This window comes from Monodelphis domestica, chromosome 2 (genome assembly GCF_027887165.1).
Source record: "Monodelphis domestica isolate mMonDom1 chromosome 2, mMonDom1.pri, whole genome shotgun sequence".
Taxonomy (NCBI): domain Eukaryota; kingdom Metazoa; phylum Chordata; class Mammalia; order Didelphimorphia; family Didelphidae; genus Monodelphis; species Monodelphis domestica.
Genome location: NC_077228.1, coordinates 523,596,413 through 523,611,745, shown reverse-complemented (window position 1 = coordinate 523,611,745; position 15,333 = coordinate 523,596,413). Strand labels below are relative to the sequence as shown.

General features: G+C 41.2%; 1 protein-coding gene across 1 annotated transcript in view; it reads left to right on the top strand.

Moving 5' to 3' along the window:
* SSC4D (scavenger receptor cysteine rich family member with 4 domains) overlaps window positions 1-15,333 on the top strand; it is a 51,672-nt gene that overhangs the window by 15,824 nt on the left and 20,515 nt on the right. Inside the window, exon 2 of the mRNA XM_056819796.1 lies at window positions 6,137-6,367. The gene's annotated coding sequence lies outside the window, so the exon portion shown is untranslated. The remainder of the gene's footprint in view (window positions 1-6,136; window positions 6,368-15,333) is intronic.

Genomic DNA, 15,333 nt, shown 5'->3' with positions numbered 1-15,333 from the left:
TGTAAGACTCGAATATGGAACAGTAGCCACAGAAAGTGCCCAAATGAGTGGTCTACCCTGGGACCTTCCTGTCCTTCAATTCCCAGGCAGAAAGATTCCCCATTTCTCAGCCCCTCACTTCCTCTGTCCCTGCCAAGATGTGCAAAATGCAGTCATCTTCCAGAGTTTTTCACTGGAGGGAGACAAGAACTAGAATAAAGATCAGTTAAAAAAACAAAAATAAAACCAAAAACTAAAGGTTCTGCTATCATATAGTCTATCAATGCAAAAAATCTAGATAATTAGCAAACACAATTAGAGATTTTTAAAGTATATTTATTATTTCATTAAATATTTCCCAATTACATTAAAATAACCATTTTTAAACACTTACTTTCCATCTTGGGATTAATACTGTGTATTGGTTCCAAGGTATAAGAGTGATAAGAGCTAGGCAATGGGAGTTAAGTGACTTGCCCAGGGTCACACAGGTAGGAAGTATTTAAGGCTACATTTGAACCCAGGACCTCCCATCTCTAGGCCTAGCTCTCAATCCAGTGAGCCACCCACCTACCCTCCATGAAAACAATTTTTAACAATTATTTAAAAAATTTTTGAGTTCCAAATTCTCTCCATTTCTCCCGTCCCACCACTTGAGAAGGTGAGCAATATGTTAATTATACATGTATAATTAACATTGTAAATCTTGTAAAACACATTTCCATATTAGTCATATTTAAAAAGAAAACACACACGTAAAAAAGAGAAAATTTAAGAACATTTTAAAAAGTACATTTCAATCTGTACTCTTCATTAGGGTCTTTTGGAATTGTCTTGCATCATTGCCTTGATCAGTTTAACTAAGTCTTTCACAGTCAATCATCTTTACAATATTGCTGTTATTGCATATAGTGTTCTGGTTCTGCATTCTTCATCCAGCATCAGTTCATATGAGCCTTTCTAGGTTTTTCCTTTCCTTTCCCTTCCTTTCCTTTCCCTTCCTTTCCTTTCCTTTCCTTTCCTTTCCTTTCCTTTCCTTTCCTTTCCTTTCCTTTCCTTTCCTTTCCTTTCCTTTCCTTTCCTTTCCTTTCCTTTCCTTTCCTTTCCTTTCCTTTCCTTTCTTTTCTTTTCTTTTCTTTTCTTTTTTCTTTTCTTTTCTTTTCTTTTCTTTTCTTTTCTTTTCTTTTCTTTTCTTTTCTTTTCTTTTCTTTTCTTTTCTTTTCTTTTCTTTTCTTTTCTTTTCTTTTCTTTTCTTTTCTTTTCTTTTCTTCCCTTCCCTCACCTTCCGTCTTGGAATCATTACTGTGTATTGGTCCCAAGGCAGAAGAGTGGTAAGGGCTAGGCCATGGGAATTAAGTGACTTGCCCAGGGTCACACAGCTAGGAAGTATCTGAGGCCAGATTTGAACCCAGGACCTCCCATCTCTAGGCCTGGCTCTCAATCCACTGAACCTCCCAACTGCCCCCCTTTCTAGGTTTTTCTGAAACCATCTTGCTTGTCATTTCTTGTAGCATAATAGTATTCCATAACACTCATATATATCATAACTTACTCAGCCATTCCCCAATTGATGAACATTCCTCACTTTCCAATTCTGTTATCACAAGAGAGCTGCCCTAACTATGTTCATACAAACAGATCTTTCCCCTTTTCTTCATTCTCTTTGGGATTCAGATAGAGTAAGAGAGATTGCTGGATCAAAGGCAGTTTTGTAGCCCTTTGGGTGCAGTTCCAAATTGTTCTCCAGAATGGTTTGATCAGTTCACAACTCCACCAATAATGCATAACCCCGCCAGCATTTGTCATTTTCCTTTTCTGTCATCTTAGTCAATTTGATAGGTGTGAGCTGGCACAGAGTTGTTTTAATTTGCATTTCTCTAATCAGCATTTCGAGCATTTTTTTATGTGACTATTGATACTTTGATTTCTTCTTCTGAAAACTGTCTTTTCATATCCTTTCACAGCTTAGTGGTTGGGGAATGGCTCTCATTTTTGTAAATTTGTCTCTGTTCCTTGTATATTTGAGAAATGAGGCCTTTAACAAAGAGACTATAAAAAAAAATTCCCCCAGTTTCCTGTCTTTCTTCTAATTTTGGCTACATTAACTTTCTTTGTGCAAAATCTTTTAGCTTTAATAAAAATTATACATTTTATGTTCTATGATGCTTGCTTGTTTGGTCATAAACCCTTTCCTTATCTGTAGATCTGAGTTACATTTTTCCATGCTCCTCTAATTACTTATGATATCACTCTTTCTTGTAAAATCACATATCCATTTTGATGTTATTTTGGTATATAGTATAAGGTGTTGAACTAGGCCTAGTTTCAACCAAACTGCTTTCCGGTTTTCCCCTAAATTTTTGTCAAATGTTGAGTTCTTACCCCAAAAGCTTGGATTTTAACTTTAAAGTGTGATGTTCATTTGCTTCTCGATATTGTGTATCTAATCTATCTATCTAATCAGATTATTTTGATGATTACTGCGTTGTAAAAGGGTTTGAAATCTGGTACTGCTTTCACATTTTTTTTCATTGATTCCCTTGATATTCTCAACTTTTTTGTTCTTCCAGTTGGATTTTGTTATGATTTTTTTCTAACTCTATAAAATAATTCTTTGATAGTTTGGCATAGAACTGAATAAGTAAATTAACTTAGGTAGAATTGTCATTCTTATTATATTGGTTTACCCATGAGCAATGACTATTTCTCCCATTGTTTAGACTTGTCTTTATTTGTGTGAAAAGTGTTTTGCAATTATGTTCAGACAGTTCTTGGATTTATCTTGGTGGGTAGAATCCCAAGTATTTTATATTGTCTGCAGTTAATTAATTTAATTTAATTTAATTCATTTATTTTTAAAAAACCCTTACCTTCCATCTTGGAATCAATACTGTGTATTGGTTCCAAGGCAGAAGAGTGGTAAGGGCTAGGCAATGGGGGTCAAATGACTTGCCCAGGGTCACACAGCTGGGAAGTGTCTGAGGCCACATTTGAACCTAGAACCTCCCATCTCTAGGCCTGGCTCTCAATCCACTGAGCTACCCAGCTGCCCCCTGCAGTTATTTTTTTTTTCAAGTTCTGGAAAATGTTATTTAATTAATTAATTTAGAATATTTTCCCATGGTTACAAGATTCATGTTCTTTCCCTCTCCTCCCCCCACCCCCTCCTGTATCTGACGCACAATTCCACTGGGTTTTACATGTGTCATTGATCAAGACCTATTTCCATATTATTAATATTTACACTAGGGTGATCATTAAAGTTTATATTCCCAATCATATCCCCATCAACCCATGTAGTCAAGGAGTTATTTTTCTTCTGTGTTTTTATTCCCACAATTCTTCCTCTGAATGTGGATGGTGTTCTTTCTCATAAGACTTTCAGAATTGTCCTGGATCATTGCATTGCTGTTAGTCAAGAAGTCCATTACATTTGATTGTGCCACAGTGTATCAGTTTCAGTCCCTTGGTTCTGTTCATTTCACTCTGCATCAGTTCCTGGAGGTTGTTCCAGTTCACATGGAATCCCTCCAGTTCATTATTCCTTTGAACACAATAATATTCCATCACCAACATGTACCACAATTTGTTCAGCTCCCCTGCAGTTATTTTAAATAGAATTTCTCTCTCTTTTCTTGCTGGGTTTTGTTGGTAATATAGAGAAATGCTGATGATTCATTTGGGTTTATTTTATATACTGCAAGTTTGCTACAGTTGTTCATTGTTTCAACTAGTTTTTTAGTTAATTCTCTAGGTATACCACTATTCATCTCTAAGGAGTAATAGTTTTGTTTCCTCATTACCTACGTTTTCCTTCAATTTCTTCTCTTTTTTGTCTTATTGTTATAGTTAACATTTCTTTTTTAATTGAATAATAATTTTTTATTTAATGATTTTATTTTCCCAATTACACATAATAATAATTTCCAACATAAGTTTTTCAAAATTATAAGATCCAAACCATCTCCCTCTATTCAGAGATGATAAGCAATTTGATATGGGCCTTACATATATTATCATGCAAAATACAAAATACAATTGGCCATTGTTGTAAGAGAACAGTCATATAAAACCAAAACACCCAAATAAAATCCTAAATGAACTGATAGGAAATTTGTTACTAAAATAAAATAAAGATATTTTTAAAAGCATTAGATTGTCTGTTTTACTGGAATATAATTGGGCGAAATAACTCTAATAATTGCTTAAATTTCATTTTCATTGGTGGTACATTTAGCTTTTTCATTTTTAAAGACTAGTCATTTGTTTTTCTTCTTTCTATTTTTTAATCAAAGTAATCAATAGTTTACCTATGGCTATGGTGGTGAACTTATGACACATGCCAAAGATGGTATGCAGAGACCTCTCTGTGGGCAGGCACACCATAGAAAGGCAGAGAGACTTGAGCAGAGCTGCTCCCTTCCCTCTCTCCACCACACCTCCCCACTGCTCTGCCCAGCAGCCCAATAGAAGCACTTACTCCCTCCCCTGAGCAGAGTGCTCAGGTCATTCCCCTCCTTTTCTCCTTCCCCTGCTTGGGATAAGGCGGCTGAGGGGGATGACACTCAGTATCTGGATGGGGCATGATACTCAATCTCTAAAAGGTTTGCCATCACTGACCAATGGTATTGTTCCCCCCTTTGCAAAAAAACAAACAAACAAAAAACAGCCCCGTTTTATTTATTAGTTCAATGGTATTCACATTTTTTTCCATTTTATTAATCTCATGATTTTTAGGATCTCCATTTTGATATTTAATTGGGAATTTAGAATTTCTTATTTTTCTAGTTTTTTTTTTAATTTCACGACTAATTCACCAATCTGTATTTTCTCTCTTTGATCGGTGTATGCTTTTAGAGATATAAATTTTCTCCTAAGTACTGATTTGGCTACATCCCACAAATTTTGGAATATTGTCTCATTATTGTTATTCTCTTGAATAAAATTACTGATTATTTCTATGATTTATTCTTTGATTCACTCATTCTTTAGGATTAGATTATGTAGTTTCCAATTAAATGTCAATTTCTGCTCCCATGACTCAGCTAGACATGTTGATGGGATGGAACAACACAGGTAGCATGAAGACTTGAGGTGATAGAACAATCATCCAGACTAAGGCAATGGAAGAGATCATATATTTTTTTAAAGACAGTGGAATCGTCCCCTAATATGATAATTAATCAAAATTGCTGCCAATTTACATGGAGGTCTCTAAGAGAATAACCATCCTTGGTCTTATTCTGTCTGTCTCTTCACCAGTTAACTTAGAGATAGATAGAACACTTACGAAATTTTCAGATGGCAGAAATCTCGATGGAAGACCTGATGTCATGGACAATGGAACCAAATAAAGAGTTTAGCAGTGGCTCAGTGGAATGAGAGCCAGGCCCAGAAACAGGAAGTCCTGGGTTCAAATTTGACCTCAGACACTTCCTAGAGCTGGGCAAGTCACTTAACATCCATTGCCGATCTTCTACCTCACCGATCTTCTACCTCAGAACCCAATACACAGGAAGGGTTAAAAAAAAAAGAGTGTGGCAGAGAGGTAAAAATTGCTGATTTCTCAGTGCCACACTGCCCAATTCTGCTCATCGGTGTAGTACTTACTCCCTGCTGTAGATGAAGAATGGAGGGACCTTCTCGTCAGTTTTTATTTCCCTCAGTCTTCCCATTTACAGGATTTTTCTCCAGTGTAGACTCTTACTAGCTCACAGGAATGAGCTGTCACGGAAGCATTTCTCACACCCAATACAATGATGGATTTCTCACCAGAGCAGAATCTGTCACAGCTCCCAAGTCTGGAATTCAGACTCCAGAACTTACCAGGTTGTTGCCCTGAGGCTGTCCTGTGAGGCAGAGAACACACAGATGTCTTAAGGAAGCCTATTTCACCTTCTTTTCATTGAGAGGTGTTCCTGCCTCCCTCAAATTGGATTCATTAAAACCTTGAACTCTAAATTAATTCAGATCCAAGCTCAGAGCATTTTTCATGCTTCTTTCTTGAATGGGTTCTTTCATGTGTGTGAATAGTGAAACTTGCAAAGAGACTTTTCATTTCAGGAACACTTCTGAGAGCTCCCTGACGTGGTGGTCCTTCGTTCAGTTGGGAATTGGGTTTTTCTTTAAAAAAAACACACAACTTTTTTTTTTTTAGGAGATAATGGAAAGTTGACCTTGGAGTCCCCAAAGAAACAGACAACAGATAACTGGGCTGCTGATGTTGGGCAAAGCCCCATGAAGTGACCTGTCAATCCTGCCAGCAGAGCATCCACACTGAGGAGCCTTGGCTCTGCTGCAGCAAGAGAAGGACTTGTCCAACCGCCTGGAAGTGATCTTAGTGGGGCGAATGGCTCCAAGTTTGACCCCACTCTCCACCAGGGCCAAGGTGAGGGTAAGGGCCGTGTGTAGAGATATTCTCCTGGTGTTGGGAGGAAAACTGGTCTTGTTTTTGTTTAAATAACCTTGACCTTCTGTCTTACAATCACCACTGTGTAGCGGTTCCAAGGGGGACAATCGTTCATTGCTAGGCAATCGGGGGTCAAATGCTTTCCCCCCCACCCCTTACCTTCTTTTCTCTCTCTCTCTCTCTCTCGCTCTCTCTCTCTCTCTCTCTCTCTCTCTCTCTCTCTCTCTCTCTCTCTCTCTGTCTATTTATTTAAAACCCTCACCTTCCATCTTGGAATCCATACTGTGTACTGCCTCCAAGGCAGAAGAGTGGCAAGGGTTAGGCAATCAGGGTCAAATGCTTTCCCCCCCACCCCTTAACTTCTTTTCTCTCTCTCTCTCTCCCTCCCTCTCTCTCTCTCTCTCTTCCTTCTCTCTCTCTCTCTCTCTCTCTCTCTCTCTCTCTCTCTCTCTCTCTCTCTCTCTCTTTAAAACCCTCACCTTCCATCTTGGAATCCATACTGTGTACTGCCTCCAAGGCAGAAGAGTGGTAAGGGCTAGGCGATAGGGATTAAGTGACTTGCCCAGGGTCACACAGCTGAGGCCATGTTTGAACCCAGCACCACCCATCTCTAGCCTGACTCTCAATCCACTGAGCCACTCAGCTGCCTTTTCTCTCTCTCTTTAATTAAACCTTTACCTTAGAATTAATACAGTGTTGATCCCAAGGTAGAAGAGGCAAGGGCTAGGCAATAGGGATTAAGTGACTTGCCCAGGGTCACACAGCTAGGAAGAATTTGAGGTCACATTTGAACCCTCTTGGTCTGGGAAGAAGGACTTGGTAATTTTGATTATTGCTATATCTTCCATGTAAACATCCCTTTGTTAAAAACATAATTGCTTTGTGATGATGTCATAGATATATCCATGGGTGAAATTGATGTTGAGGCACGAACCATTGGTGATGATGTTGAAGTAAATAACTTCTGCAGTGCTAGATGGAGGCTCAAAGTGACAGGATTAGAAGAGCTCCAGAACCCCTCTGGGGTGCCCCCAGAACCCTCTGGGGATGAAGTCAGCCAAGCTCTGGGGACCCAACCTGCTAGTCCACATGGGAGTTGGGAGAGAAAGTCTAGGGAGAAGGACTATAGGTTAGGCAGAAAGGAATCCCCATCCTGCCTCCCAGGTGGAGATCAGGAGCCTGGATGAAATTCGGTGCCAGCTGCCTGAGCTGGGGTGTCCAAGGGCCAGAGGAGAGTCTGGTCTGGCCGTGCTGACAGTGTGATGTCAGTAGAAGCTCCCCAGATTCCACCCCTCCCCTCCGCTCCTCCTCCAGGACTCAGCTTGCTCAGAGGGTCTCCCGAACCCCACATTCTCCCTAGGCAGGGCCCATACACCCCCCTTCCCAGCTTCCCCTTCCTGGATCCCATCTTGCTGAGCCATGGAAGCCTAGATTTGGAAGAGCCTTAAGAGGTCACCTGCTCCAACTCCTCGGATGCAGGCATTCCCTCTGGGGCATCCCTCCCGGCTGGGTGGTCCACTTGACTGCCAGCTTCTCCCATCTGCCATTTCACTGCTGGACAGTGCTTGGGCAGAGGAGAAATCTGCTGCCCTGTGGGGCCACCTACTGTTCCTGGTTCTCTCCTCTGGGCCTACACATACCCAATCTGCTGTAGCCGCTTCTCTGGCACAGCAAATCCAGAAGACCTGAGTTTGAATCCTACCCCATGCACATCCTAGCTATGGGACTCAGGCCATTCACTTCCCTCAGGCTTAGTTTCCACATCTGTAAAATGGAATTCATAATAATAGCATTTATCTCACAGGTTACGGTGAGGCTTAAGAGATCTTAAATCAACATCATGAATGTTAATGATTATTATACCAACTGACAGACCTTCAAATCCTTCCTCTCCTTTCCCTGAACAGAATGTCTATCTCTTTCCTTTTTGCCTTTCCAAATCTTTTCTATCCTTCAAGGCCCAGCTCCAATCCCACCACCTCCATGAAGCCTTCCTTGACTGCTCAGCCCTCTCCTATCTCTCTCAATCTCTGACCTCTAACCCAGGGGCTTACTGATTGCCCTACACAGTATTATACTTCTATATAATATATTAATATATATTATGTATAATACTGCTATTATATGATATATGCTATACCGTTATATTAAACAATATATTAATATCTAATATTGATGATACATTGGATATCCAACATACACACATAGTCAGGATTGTATTTATATAATTTTATATAATGTACAAATTTTATATAAATAAAATAATGATAAATAAAATGCATAAATACATATAAGTGAATAAATTTTATATAATATATAACAATATATTTATATAATACTAGCCAGTATTTATACAATTTAGCTTTTTATGGGGCTTGGGCTTCTTTCTCCAAAGAGATGATCACTTCCTGAGGGCAGGGCCAGGTCTCCCACCACAGCTAAGCACAGTGATTACTCCACAAGAAGGCTTAGTAATTCTCTATTGCTTTGAATTGACATGGCCTCTCTTAAAAGTGGGAGGATAGGGGGCAGCTGGGTAGCTCAGTGAATTGAGAGCCATGCTTAGAGACGGGAGGTTCTGGGTTCAAATCTGACCTCAGACATTTCCCAGCTGTGTGACCCTGGGCAAGTCACTTGACCCCCATTGCCTAGCCCTTACCACTCTTTTGCCTTGGAGCCAATACACAGTATTGACTCCAAGACGGAAGGTAAGGGTTTTATTTAAAAAAAAAAAGTGGGAGGATGGAGAGGCAGCTGGGTGGCCAGGCCCAGAGACAAGGAGGACCTGGGTTCAAATTTGGTCTCTAATACTTCCTAGCTGAGTGACCCTGGGCAAATCACTTAACCCCCATTGCTCTTCTGCCTTGGCACAAGCACACAGTATTGATTCTAAGATAGAAGGAAAGAGTTTGAGAGAGAGAGAGAGAGAGAGAGAGAGAGAGAGAGGGAAAGGGAGAGGGAGAGAGGGAGAGGGAGAGAGAGAAAGACAGAGGAAGAGAGACAGAGACACAGACAGACAGACAGAGAGAGACAGAGAGAAAGAGGGGGGGAGAGCGAGAGAGAGACAGGGAGGGAGAGAGAGAAGGAGAGAGAGGGAGAGACAGAGAGAGAGAGAGACAGACAGACAGAGAGAGAGATAGAGAAAGAGAGAGAGGGAGAGGGAGGGAGGGAGGGAGGGAGAGAGAGAGAGAGAGAGAGAGAGAGAGAGAGAGAGAGAGAGAGAGAGAGAGAGAGAGAGAGAGAGAGAGAGAGAGAGAGAGAGAGAGAGAGAGAGAGAGAGAGAGAGAGCCTGGTTACTTCAAGACCTATGGAATACCAGAGCTGAAAAAGCCTGAGAAAGTATATTGGTCAGTGATTTTCAGCCCTTGGATTTATTGCAAAGAAATTCTGTAAATGCATATGTGGATCCATATCTGTTCTATAGGCTGAGCAAATGATATTGTAGAGAGAGCAGAGAATTTGTTAGTAGCAGGAATATAGAGAAAAAATTCGTTAAAATATTTAAGTGAAATTCCTAAGGAGATAAGACTGAGGCAGTTAAATGGCACAGTGGACAGAGCCCTGGACTTGACATTCAGGGACTCCCCAGTCCTGATCAGGCTGTGTGTGCCTCTCTCAACCACTGTTTCCTCATTTGGACTCTTCTCACCTGGACTATTGCAATAACTTTCTGATCTCTCTCCAGTTGGCTGCCAAAGTGAGCTTCCTAAAGTTGACCATGTTACTCCTCTACTCAATAAACTCCAGTGGCTCCCTATTGCCTCCAGGATTGAGTATTAATCCCATTTGGCTTTACATCCCTTTCCTGTCTGACCTCTTTCTATCTTTCCATTCTCAGTATTCCCCCCTCCTTTCCAAATGGCAGCCCATTCTGTCTCCCAGCTCTGCCTTTTCCCTGGCTGTCCCCTGTGCTTAGAATGTTCTTCCTCCTGGTCTCTGCCTCTTGGCTTCCCTCACCACCAACCCTCCTGCTGGTGCCTGGAATTGATTTGCCATTTCTTGAGGCTGAAACCCGCAAGCTGCCTCTCCATTCAACAGAGAGGTACCAAGCAATTACAGTTCTAAAGATGGCCAGCAGGTGGCAGCAGAAGACTTACAAAGAGGAGCTCAACGTCCCCATCCACAATTCTGTTTGGTCAAGTCAAGCCAATGGGCTTACTGTGTGCCAGGCTCTGTGCTAAGAACTGGGGATGCAAAAACAGGCAAAGAGAGTCTGATGGCCCTTTGGGGGAGACGACGTGCAAACAAGGTGTACCCAGGATCAATGGGAGATAATCATGGGAGGGAAGGTGGGGTTTCCTCTGGATCTGAAGGGAGCCAGGAGACAGAGGTGAGGGAAGCTTTCTAGGCATGGGGGGGGGGGGCAGCCAGGGAAAATGCCTGGAGGTGGGAAATTGGATATCTAGAGGGAAGAACAGTAAGGAAACCAGCCTCACTGGACCCAACAAAGGAAGGAGTAAAAAGAATGAACGCAGGAAGGGTTTAGAATGCTAAACAAAGGACTTCTTATTAGATCCTAAACAAGTCTGTAGAGTAGGAGTAGGTAATGATGACATTATCCACTAATGACCCATTTAATGATTGTTAAAAAGATCATTTGAGAGGCAACTAGGGAGCACACTGGACAGAGCACCAGACCTGGAATAGGGAGGATCTGGGTTCAAATTTGACCTCAGATACTTCCTAGCTGTGTGACCCTGGTCAAGCCACTTAACCCCAATTGTCTGGCCCTTACCTGCCTTAAAATCAATAGTGTCCATTTTAAGACAGAAGGTGAGCTTTGTTGTTGTTGTTTTTTTTAATCATTTGACAACTGAGTGGTATGTGGAAAAAACTGTAGCCAGGAGACCCACCAGCAGGTTATTTCAATAGAAGGAAGGCCAGCTAGGTTGCTCAGTGGATTGAGAGCCAGGCCCAGAGAAGGGAGGTCCTGGGTTCAAATTTGGCCTCAGACACTTCCTAGCTGTGTGACCCTGGACAAGTCACTTAATCCCCATTGCCTGCCCTTACTGCTTTTCTGCCTTAGAACCAATACACAGTATTGATTCTAAGACAGAAGGTAAGGGTTTAAAAAATAGGACAAGTATAAGGTGATATGTGGTGGCATCATCATAGGAGAGGTGTATGCAAGAGATGCTACAAAGATAATATTGATGGGTCGATTAGGTGGGGGGGGGGTGAGAGAATGAGGCATGGAGTATAACACCTAGATTTTAAGCCTGAGTGAATGGGAGAATGGTGGTCCCCTTTATAGTAACAAGGGACTAAGAAAAGGAGAGGGTTTGGGGGGAAAGGGAATGAGTTCAGATTTAGACATATCGAGTTTAAGATATCATCATCTACAGGACACATAGTTCAGGGCATCCAAAAGGCAGTTGGAGACGAGAGACTGGAAGTCCTGAGAGAGGTTAGGTTGAAGTGAATAAATCTGAGAATCCTTTGCCTAGAAGTGATCATTGAATCCATGTGAGCTGAAAACATCACCAAGTAAAAAGAGTAAAGGAGAAGAAAAGAGGGTCAAGGAGAGAGCTGGGGGGAAACACTCCAAGTTTGCAGGCACTGGGTGCTAGGCTTGTAGGTAGAGATCTAGAAGGAGCAGTGAGAAAGGCAGGAGAATCAGGAAATGTCAGGTAAAAAACGACTGGATGTGAGGTCCAGGTCTGGAGTCTGTTCCGGCTGTTACAGTCACAGTAAGGGAGTCAGTTTACAAGGAGAGAGAGAGAGAGACAGAGACAGAGAGAGAGACAGAGACAGAGAGACAGAGACAGACAGAGACAGAGAGACAGAGACAGAGAGAGAATGAGAGACAGACAGACAGACACCGACAGAGACAGAGAGAGAGAGACAGAGAGAGACAGACAGAGATAGACAGACAGACAGAGACACAGAGAGAGAATGAGAGAGACAGACCGACAGACACCGACAGACACCGACAGACAGAGAGAGAGACAGAGACAGAGACAGAGAGAGAGACAGAGAGAGACAGAGACAGAGAGACAGAGACAGAGAGGAGAGAGAGACAGAGACAGAGACAGACAGACAGAGACAGAGACACAGAGAGAGACACAAAGAGAGAATGAGAGAGACCGACAGAGAGAGAGCAAGAGCTGCATGACTGGAGAGGGTCTGAGCAGAAAACACACAGCACTATAATTAAGAGCTATGGTTTCATTTATTCAGAGTTTAGTCTTACATTTTATAGTTTTCTCAAGCAATAGAGGAAGAGTGACAGCTGATTCATTTTGAGTAACTGGGGGTTAATAGGAAACAGGGGAAGGAGAGTCTGGGTCATTTAGTCATGACATTATACAGGCTTCTTTGGTCTTCAAAATAACGAACAGTTCAAGGTTTTATTATGACCATTTGGGGAAGACATCTTCAGGAATTCTCCTTAAATGAGTTTCAAACAGACAATACTTTGCAGCTGTGAACTTGAGACGTGGCCTTGCCATCAATCCCAGGCAAACTTACAAGTATGTCTTTATGGCTACTTTCCTCAGTGGGTCTAAATTGTCCTAGGTTCCTCCATAAGGAAAGAGGATGCCATGAAAACTAGAGAGAAGACAGTATGGAGGAGAAAAGGGCACTCTTGGTGGTCAAAAGATTCAGAGAATTCAAGAAGGATGAAAACTAAAGTAAGACCACCGGATTTGAGAATTAGGGGATCATTGGTAACTTTCAGGTAAATGATGAGAGGCTACAGAGAATCAGTAGGTCAATGAGCATTTATGAAGTTCTGATCTTGTGCTTGGTACTATGTTAAGTGCTAGGAATTCAAAGAATAGCAAAAGAAAACCAAAAAAGCTGGTCTCCATTCTCAAAGGACAGGCAACCTAATGGGGGAGACAATGTGGAAACAATTATGCACATACAAACAAACTATAAGCAGGATACATTGGAGATAATCAACAGAGACATGGCAGTTGCAGTAAGAGAGATGGGGAAAGGCTCCTTATAGATGATGGTATTCAGCTGGGAGCTGAAGGAAGCCAGGGAAACCAGGAGGAGGAAATAAGGAGGGAGAGAATACCAGATATGGGGGATAGCCAGTGAAAATCCAGGAATCAGGAAATGGAGGGTTGTGGATGAGTAACAGCAAGGAGTTAAGAGAGTAGGAAGAATGGAAGTGGAGACACTAATTGTCAACAGCCTTCTCAAGGAGGTTGGCCATGAAAGGGAGGAGATATAAAGTAAGAGCTAACAGGAATAGATGGATCAGATGAGGTGAATTGGAGGATGGGAAGACATGAGCAGTATTTAGAGGCATTGGGGAACTAGCCAATTAACAAGGAGAGATTCAGGATCAGTGAGAGAGTAGATGATATCAATAGCAAATAATAAGTGAGTAGAGATGATAATAATGGCAAATCTTTTTTTTAAGTTCTTTATTTTTAAGCATTCTTAAAAAATTTTTTTTGAGATTCAAATTCTTTCCCTCCCCTCCAAAACCTCCCCTAGTCATTGAGAAGGCAAGCAATTTGATATCACTAATAAATGGGAAGTCATATAGAACATAGTTCCATATTTATCATGTTGCTCCCCCCAAGATACCCCAAGAAAAATAAAGTGAAAAAAGTCTACTTCAATTTGCATTCAGAGTTCATCAGTTCTCTCTCTGGAGATGGTAGCATTTTTTATCATGAGTCCTTTGGAATTATCTTGGATCACTGTCTTGAACAGGGTAGCTAAGTTTTTCCCCGTTGATCATCATTACAATATTATTGTGTACAATGTTACTGTGGACAATGTTCTCTTGGCTCTGCTCACTTCAATTTGCATCAGTTCATGTAGCTCTTCCCAAGTTTTTTCTGAAATGATCTGAGAGAGACAATCTTCTAGAGACGACAGTGGATAAGAAGCCAGATCAAGAGATGAGAGGTCCAGAGTTCAAATTTGGCCTCAGACATTTCCTAGCTGTGTGATCCTGAGCAAATCACTTAACCCTGTTTGCCTTAATTTCCTCATCTGTAAAATCAGTTGGAAAAGAAAATGGTAAACCACACCAGTATCTCTGCCAAGAAAACACCAAATGGGATCTCAAAGAATTGGACATGACTGACAAACAAGATGTACTTTGGGCTAGCATCCACTTTAAAATTAAACAAACGAACAAACAAGCCCCCACTGATATTTCTTGTCTAAAATTCCTTTGCTTTATATCTCCTGATTCTGTTTTTCATCCTCACTCTCACCTCCAATCCCTGCAGCCCTCAGTTCTTTTCTTTTTTTTAACTCCTCACCGATATTTAGTATTGATTCTAAGATGGGTTTGGCAGAAATATTTAAGTGGTTTGCCATTTCCTTTTCCAGTTCATTTTACAGATGACCAACTGAGGCAAATAAGGTTAAGTGATTTGTCCAGAGTCACACAGCCAATAACTATTTGAGATCAGATTTGAACTTAGGTGTTCTTGTTCCAGGACCAGCATTCTGTCCCTGTGCCACCTCGCTGCTCCTTTGCTGCCATATACACATATGTGAATATATATAAACATAATGCACACACATATACACAAGCCTTTCCCCATTGCCAACTTTGACATATTGTGGGTCGGCATAAGAAATTAAATGGGAAATTTTTTAAAGTTTTGCAGAAACCTCAGACACGTGAAGGCCAGCAGACAACACAGAAAAAGCTTAGAAACTTGGAAATGGATATTGACCCCCAGATTGACAATAAAATGCTGTAAATATCCCATAAAAGAAAAAGAAAAAAATTCCGATTTCTCCTTGGGTGCAAAGGGAGGGCCAAAGAATTTTATGCAGATTTTCCAGACCAAGGGAGTGCTGGGCCTCTAACCCTCATGATGTGGAATGGATAATGGCATATATAGACTCAAATATTAATAAAAATCAATTCTTCTAAAATGTTACTAATTCAGATTACCGTCTGACTTTGTATATTTTCTTAAAGGAATTCTAAGCAGAATTGCTCTCATGAGGTT